Source organism: Mastomys coucha, unplaced genomic scaffold, assembly GCF_008632895.1.
Source record: "Mastomys coucha isolate ucsf_1 unplaced genomic scaffold, UCSF_Mcou_1 pScaffold5, whole genome shotgun sequence".
NCBI classification, from domain to species: domain Eukaryota; kingdom Metazoa; phylum Chordata; class Mammalia; order Rodentia; family Muridae; genus Mastomys; species Mastomys coucha.
In genome coordinates, this window is record NW_022196911.1 from 32,611,362 (window position 1) to 32,620,183 (window position 8,822).

The 8,822-nt window shown below is 41.7% G+C and overlaps 1 protein-coding gene across 10 annotated transcripts in view; it reads right to left on the bottom strand.

The window, feature by feature from the left end:
- Tenm2 (teneurin transmembrane protein 2) overlaps positions 1–7,266 on the bottom strand; it is a 1,239,808-nt gene extending 1,232,542 nt beyond the window's left edge. For 8 of the 10 annotated variants that reach the window (XM_031353722.1, XM_031353721.1, XM_031353719.1 and 5 more), the window contains exon 1: positions 6,789–7,265. The gene's annotated coding sequence lies outside the window, so the exon portion shown is untranslated. Of the gene's footprint in view, positions 1–6,788 lie in introns of all 10 variants that reach the window. The other 2 variants (XM_031353724.1, XM_031353725.1) reach the window with 2 other exon arrangements.
- Positions 7,267–8,822: the final 1,556 nt, after the last annotated feature.

Here is an 8,822-nt window from a genome sequence, read left to right on the forward strand (position 1 = left end):
GTAGCAATGCTGTCTTAGCATTGCCTTATTTGAGGCATACACAAGTTATCCAGTAAAACTTTGCACATACCATTTTTATTCTCCATTGTCTAGTATCCCCTTATTCTCTCTGCTCCTCACATCCTAGAACTGGAACTGATAATCAAATGCAGAGCCTTGTGCTTGCAAGGTAAGTGCGTTACTATTGAGCTTACCTTAGTCTTATTATTCAGCCTTACATCTTACTACTACGCTTTCATTTTTGTCCCCCAACTTATAATGCCACCCCGGGATGGATTTGGTCATCTGCTTGATTAGAAAATCGATCCTGATTTCCAACCTCCACTTTAAAAATCTAAATCACTGTATGTTTCTAAAAGTGTAAAGCATTTTAGACTTCATAAGTCTGTGGATTGCACAGGAGAGTTCTATCTTCTAGTTTTTCTGAATTTTCCTATGTCAACACTGACACGCCTTTATTTTCAAATGATTTTAGTTTTTAGATTCTCACCATAAGAGCAAGGGGGAAAGGACAGGTTGATTCTACCCCCTCTTTATTTTCATGACTGCCCTATGGAGCTGAGAGATTGATGATTGATCATTTCTCCACACTCATCCACAGCCTTCACTGTAGCCACATGTAAATTTGCCAATGGATAATTAAGCAACAGACACATCCAATAAATATAATAAATAAATTTGATTTTTTCCCTCTTAGTAATTGGTTTCATCTGACTGGCTCTGATGGCGTGTAGGGATATATAAACAGGATTAGAAACGAGAAAAAATTAGATGCTGGGTCATACAAATTGTACACCCTTAAGCACTGCAATAACTATGTTATTCTTAGGGTTAAAATAGAGAGGAACAGTTTGTGCTTTCTCAAGATGTTTCAGTGAAGTCAAAAAATAAAAATAAAACTGCAGGAATGACTAATAAGAAAAGGGTAACCAATCACAGAGCATATTTCTTCTCTTATATACCCTCTGCACCCAACTCACACTGTCCTTTCCTGGTACCTCTACTTAGCTAGTGCTGATAGTCCCAAGCCTTGACTGACGTTCTCAGTCTGAGTTATCACATGAGACAAGGCTACATGAGTAGAAACATCTTGGAAATACTAGAATATAGAAAATGCACAGACATCTATGTGTACAATTACTGCCTAAGCAAATGCAAAAATGAAATGAAATTAACTAACTTTTCCAATATACTCTACACAAAGATCACAGCATTATCTTGCTTTGTAAAGAAAGCACCCATTTCTATTCCCATTGGATTTCTTGGATATCATTTCGACTTCAGATTGCTCCTACTACCAGAGGCACAGGGCCTGGCTTGTCTGTGGGATCACAATACTGATCATGCAGGAATAAAGTAAGATAAAGACTAAAATGTGCTCTAGTATAGTTATTGTTTTTTTCTGCATTTCTTCTAAGTAATTTCTACTGAAATGTGTGGTGCATATTCAAATGCCCTGATATTTTGATATTTTCAATGCTTTAAAAATGGTCATGGTTAATATTTTTAAGGCCGGTTGCAAAGAGTCTGTGATAATAAGTATGCTTTGCTTGTATTGCTATCCAGATTTCTATAGGCATAGATAAGGAGAGCTTCTATACTACTGGTTCATTCTTGGAAATCATTTAAAAACCCAACTTAACTTCTTTTCAACATTTAAAAGGAAATTTTGATGTAGCTTTAAGAAATGATCCAAATACAGTAGAAGTACTTACATCTATTTTTTTGAAATGATTATTTTACAGTATAGGATGTTCTCAATCTCTGCCAAAAGGATGTCTATTTCATTATATACTTTTTCTATATATAACTCTGTTCTTCTCCTTGTGGCAGGAGAGATCAAGACATTAGGTATCAGCTAAACTGTAAGCTACAATAAACAGTATTTAAATATGAGCATCTACCAAATGAATCCTGCCTCTGTAATGATTTACAATCAATACATCACTCTGAGTTTCGACTTTGCCGCTTTCATATGACTAATACTCTGGCTTTAACTCTTACTTTCTAATAAGTAAAGACACAAGAACCTAAATAAATAAATTAATTTATGACTTATTCTTTTGAACCACATTCCTAAATATATTATTACTTAACAGGGTACAAATTTCTCTTTTCTATAAATACAAAAGTTATACTGAGATGTATAACATGAAGTGTCTAATCTTATTTATAAAACAAGCCTAAGCTTATAAAACACTAAAAAGAAAATACTTAAGCAATAAAATATACTTTCTGAAAGCTGAGTTATAAACTTTTGCAAATGTATATTTGGTTCTCCTGAAATGATAAGAACAAGCAAGCAGAAAAACTTCCCAAAATTTATGTCCCCAAACATGTGGCAGTGCTACCTCAGAGAAGGCAGAGTAGCAGGGGGCACAGCCCCCAAGTCAGTAGATCTGCAGACTCAGGCTCCTTCCAGACTGCAGGCCAGTCCTGGGACCTGAACCCCTCAGAGAAACCTGCTCTCTTCCCAAACACACAGCACTGTATTTCTCCAAGACAGACTTGGTTGTTTAGCACTTATCATGTATGTATATGCTAGAAGGGGCTACACGCTATTAATAACATGAGGGATGTTGTCGACTGGTCCATCCTGGTCACATTGGTCAGAGTGGTAGTGGGCAGAAATCTTTATCGGGAGAAGTAGACTTTACGTTAACATATCAAATGCATTGTTTTGTTTGGGATTCTCTTTATTAAACTTAAAGAGTTAAAACACCTGCCCTGTTTTCACTCACAGCCCAGCCAACTAGCACATAAATTCTACACACATCCCATCAATTCATTTTGCCTATAAGGATTGCCATTCTATGCTGAGGGCAGAGGGCAGATGGACCAATGGAAGACTTTCAGAAGAAAAAAATATTAACAAACAAGCAATCAAGAGGAACTTCATTTTGTGGACAATTTCTTAGAGTTCTTCATGGTTTGATATGGAGGAACTGATTTTTGAAAGCTGTACCCCTTCAAGTTCAGAATCATACTGCGGGATATACACTATATTGAACGGATTCTGCAGAGACAGACAGATTTTAGTGAAAGAGTTGTATGCTTTCTTAGCTTATGAAGCCTTTGGAAATATCAGCAAGACAACTCTTAGTGCATCTAAAATAATTACATTAACAAGTGCTTTGTTTTTCACAGCACATGGAAAAGAGATCAAGAACGTAAAAACAACTACATGTTGCTGGTAGTACACATTCTTAAGCAATGTAACCATTTCTTTTCTAAATCAAACTAAAAGCCAGAAATACTAAGGCTACTTTGGCAAAGCTGCCATACAAAGAGCAGATACTTCTGTTCTTAGCAGAAGAAATTCTTTAAAATGATTGGTAGGGTAAATAAGCATTACATGAAGTATTACCTGATTACAAGATTTTTCTCATTTCATCAAATATTGCTACCTATCTTTTCACTGAAAATACCTTTTACAAATGCAAGTATTTAGGTGCTATCTTTTGAGACTGAAAGTCTCTCCCACCTCTTCTGGGGGTGGAATGGAGAGTGTGAACACATCAGGGTTACCAAGAGGCAGAGGCAGATCAAAGACTGTAACTGTTGCTCCATGCAAAGCAATGAGCAAAAAAATTGCTTTGTCCATTGCCCATGTGTGAGATAAGGAGTTTGACAGTAAGTCCTCCATCTCCAAATCTCACTATCAGTTTAACTTTTAGCTCTCAGATGGGAGGGATTCTTTTAAAAAGCCCTTGGAAATGACCTTGATTTTATTTCAACAGAAATCAGTCTGCACAAAAGGAAAAACTATGAATGGGCAGGGCAATGCAGGTCCTCCTTTAAACCACACAGGTACATTGAGGATCCTTTCACTCATACAACGAAAGAGAATGGCAATCAATTTTAAGAGTCATTCTGTAGGTCTAGCAGAATCAACACTTTGTACATGCAGAGAAATCTCCATTCCTATAAAGATGGAAACAGGAACTCTAACAATAGAGTCAGACATAACTGTCAAGGTCTGTGAACCCACAGCTTCAGACACCTGTCTTTCTACACAGCCCTCTTGCCAAAAGTTACCTTCTCCAGGAAGTGCAAGGCTTTCTGCACATACTGAAAAGCCACTAGCAGACCAACTGAGAGTGAACTCCCTAATTTACCATCAAGATAATGATACTATTTTGATACATTAACCTGAAATCAGCATCAGCTGCAGAAGTTAAAGGCTCTTAGTGAAGATTTAATAACAAGCTTAATGATAATAATAATAATAGTAATAGTAATAATAGTTCCCATCAATGATGCCAAAAAGCCACAGAAATGCTACCATAGAGAACCATGTTATAGTAATGCAAATACAGCTAACTGAATAGTAGCATAGCTTGCCATTGAGTCGAAAATCGAAAACATAGATGTGTTTAATAGTTTAACACAAAAATATCTGAGCATTTTAGAAGTTGCCAGGAAACTAGAAGTGCATAGAGGATTGGGAAAGAGAAACAAACCAAAATAAGATAAAACAACAACAACAGCAAAAAACAAAAACAAACAAACAAAAAAAACCCAAAACAAAAACCCAACTCTGCAGGACTGGAAAGAAACGTGTTCCTTAAATAAATATACTCCTGGTCTTAGTAGGCAGTGAAGCTGCTGAAATGGAAGCTAATTGTGATGTTTGTATTTAAAGGTGTGCTTTGAATATTCAATAATTGCATATTTTGCCCCATGGACCCATCTAAAGAAGACCTCAGCCTGCTCAGTTATGTCTTAGTGCCCATGCCTGTAAGTGTCGTGGGCTACTAGTGTAGCTGCTCCGCATGGAGTGTGCTGTCCTGGATATGGTCACAGGAGGAGGATAGTAGGTTGTTTTAGAAACCTTATGGTCAGAGGACTGGGATTCACTATGTGAGTGCAATTTTGTTTCTTCATGATTCATACAAGCAAACGCTCCAGTCAAAAACTGTTCTAAATGAATGGAAGTGGAGTGTTTTTCTCCTCCAATTTAATCAAAATGGCAAACTTAAGGGCCCACGAAAATATTTTAAAATGGCAATATTGCTATCTCAAGAGAGTCCTGAATAGGAAGTACTCTCTTTCCAAACAAGATACCTCTTTTTTTTTTTTTTTTATTAGAAGGATACACATGCAGAAATAAGGTTCAGATCCAAGGAATTTTGAGAATGGCTTTTGTCAACCCTAGGGGAAACAGAACAGGTGAATCTGCGTGGTGGTTTAAGGTAGATTTTCTCTTACATAAAACAGAGCCTGGAGAGTTGACTTAATTTACAACTGGTTTCCTTTTTCACTCCTGAATATACTACCTGCCTTATGCAGTTCTCAGGACACCAGCTAAGTTTGCATCAAAGCAAAGTTTAACAGTATTACTGCAAACCAAGCTTCCTACACTTAGGGAGCCTGATGTTCTGGAGGCAACTATCATACAATAGAGGCAGTCTTCGTGACAGAATAATATTCTCCATGTGCAAAACCCGTGCGCCTCAGAGCATTACTAACCTGGATCTCCTCACCTGAGTTTAGAGCCTGTGCATCTGGAGGTGATAACGCACAAGCACCATCCCCCTTTCTGCCATAGAGCTTCCCTGTACCAATTCATTTCTCCATGGCTTAGCAGAAATTTTACAACCTTAAACCCCTTTCCTTCTAAATGGCTGATTTGCCTTCACTTATTGACCCTTCAATTTTTCTACTGAGCTGGAACTGAAAACTTCAGGGGAGGAACAAGGAAGACAAATGAAATATCGTAACTACTCAAAACCCTCTAAAGGACTCAAATTATTTGACTGCATCAAAGAACTATTAAATGTGATATTAAAATAATGTTGAACATGGATCCTGGCAGCAAGGGTGATGGAGTGAATTCTGTTTTTTAAAGAAAAGAATAAGGGTCTAATTTGCATGCATTATCCTGGCTATTTTAAATAATTTCATTCTATGTGTACAGTAGAAACTATTCTACCTCTCCCCATTTGACAAGATGTCACTTCAAGTAAGAGCTGAAAAAGGGCTGGTCTGAGGTTAGCAAGCTCTGTATGTCTCACAATTTTGAATAAAACAATACCAGCATCCTCCCTCCTTCTTCAAAGCCCTAAATTTATTATTAAGTAAATTTAGCCATAGCTCAGTCAGTAGAGTAGAGGATGCACCGAGCCACTTATCTGTTTATTATCTTTGCAAGCCACATGAAAAGCCGTGCCTATTATTGCTTCCTGCAAATCTACAGCAATGTAATGCAAAACAGCATTTTTAAGAAATTCTCTTTCGGAATGCCAAGGATTCTTCCTGCAATTTTGAATATTTTAGCCAGCGTGTACCGTACAGTAGGTCTGGAATCACTGACATTGGTCACGCTGTTAAAACTGAGTCAAACCGCCTTGTAATCCTGGAGAGCCGATAACCTTAAACATCAATGCAATGTTAAAATGAATCCTAAAAGAATCCCTATAATTGCGATGAACATTAGAGAGAAAAGCGGCAAGTCCTTCTGCAGGGAAATAACAGCCGACTCTACCAATCTTTCCCCTCCCCGCCCCCAAACTCATGCAACTAATGATGACCTCCCGAAGTGCCGAATTTAAATGTTCCAGCATTCATCTGAGGATGAAGGGAGAAAAAAAAATACACAGAAAACCATGAAACAAGTTGCAAACTGCACAAACGCAAGGCAAGGGAGAGAGAACTGCAGCGATTCAGGAGCGATTGCAGAATGAAGAGCAACAGAAAGGAAACGGGGAAGAAAGAAAGGAAAAAAAAAAAAAAACAAGGGGAAAAAAGCCTTAAGCATTAAAGAGTAAGAAGTGAAAAACATTTACCAGCAGCTCGGTCAGTAGCTTCGCTCCCTGACACCATCTACATAGAGAGAGAACTTAGCCTAGAGTCTTCGGTCCCAGCTCGCTTTGGAGCAAAATTCCTTCACTTCGAGGGGGCAACACACACCCTCCAGAAAGAGAAAGAGGGAAAGAAGGGGGAAAAAAATAATCCCAAAGACCTAGCCAGGCTTTCTCCCTCCTCCCTCTTACCCGCCCCCCGGACTCCCCAAACGGTGCTCGCTGCTTCTGCACAGTTCAGGCTTTGCTGCGGAGGCGCCGCTGCCGCTGCTGCCGCGGCTGCCGCTGCTTGCCGCCGCCGCCGCCGCTGCTGCTGCTGCTGGAACTGCTACTTCAGAAACGATTAGGAGGAGGACGCCCAAGCACGACCTGAGCCTGCGAGCCACCCAGGACCAATGTGCAACCTGCTCTGGAATCAAACCCATAACACACGCAACGCACACCCAGTGGCTCCTGCACGCGCACACATGCGCCTGCCCGCGCGCCGCACAGACACACACGCGCGCACACACATATGCATTCGCGCGAGCACGCGCGCGCGCGCGTACACACACACACACACACACACACACACACACACACACACACACACACGCAAGCACACACATGCAAACACACGCGCACACACGCGCACACAGTGGCGCGGAGCTCCGCTCTACGGCCGCCCACCCTCCCGCGCTGTCCCTTCGTGGGAAGTGAGAGCCAATCCCCTGCCCCTAAGGCGCTCACAGGCCCGGGCTGGGTTGGTGCCTTTAGATCTAAGGGGTAGCGAGCCCCCGAAAGGGCTCCTGGCTGGGAAAGAGGGGCGCTAGGGGCATGTGTACCCCTTTGTCTGCAGAGACACCCCCCACCCCTCTTCCAGCCGGGCGTTTCCAAGAGCAGAAACTGAGCGCGCCAAGCCCGGGCCTCATAGAGTTCAGTACGGTTCTGGGCTTGTCCCGGGAAGGCCCGGGTTCCTTAGCTGCACGCACCGAGGACTCAGCTCTGCTAAACCCGATGCACCACGGCTGCACCCGGGGCTCTACGAACTAGGGAGCATCAGCAGCCTACGTATCCTGCAGGCTCCCAGAGCCTGCCCCGGCTCGCGAGCATGCCCAGTGCTCCGCTGGACCCAGACGGTTCCTTCCAGGGTTAGAAATGCAGAGCGAAGCAGAGGAGAGGGCAGAGCCCAGGGAAGGCAGGGTTTCCCAGAGCCTTCTCAGCTGCAGACAAGCCTCCTCTGGATTGCCAAGTGGTGGCCCTAAACCTGCCCCTGGGGGCGCGGAAATAGGAAAGCAAGGCTTCCAAAAGCCCCAGAAAACAATTTCTTTTCTGTTTGTCAGGACGAGAATTCCAAAAGAAACGGCTGATTCAGTTTTGGAATAATTGGGGGAAAAGTGCAGCAGGGTCTGGCAGTTAAACTAGTAACAACAGCTAAACGTGTACTGCCTGGTTGCCATGTACAGACTCACGTTGTGCGCTGCCCATGAATTATTTGATTTTATTCTGTGCAGATACTGTACGGTTAACCCAAATGCAAATGGGGCCCCGGTATACTATACCAAATGCCAGTCAACAGTAACTGGATGCTTCCCTAAATCTAAACTCTGAGTCTGACTCTAAGCCACTGGAAAGAGAATGCAGCACATTTACGAGCCCTGGGCATTTCTACTAAGGGGATAGCATTCTCTGGCCCCTAGCTGCACCTGGCTGGCCTCCAGCAACACACAGACCTTGAAAAACCACATGCCTGATTTTTGCCAATGTTTTCATAGCAATGACATTAATGCTGCTTATGGCTTGGCTGAGTAGTGTGAGTCCTTTCCTACACCGTACGCAAGAGACCAAGACCCCAGAGAGGATGTTACCGTCTCTCCACAACCGGAACAAGGATGTGGTTTCCCACAACCCAAGGACCGTGCTCTTTTGGCTGAAATATGTTTCATTCTTAATTGCATCCCGGATAAAGCCATGAGACACAGACATAGTATTTTAATTTCATTCAGCAAACACAGCGAATTTTCTACTAGCATTTGCTCC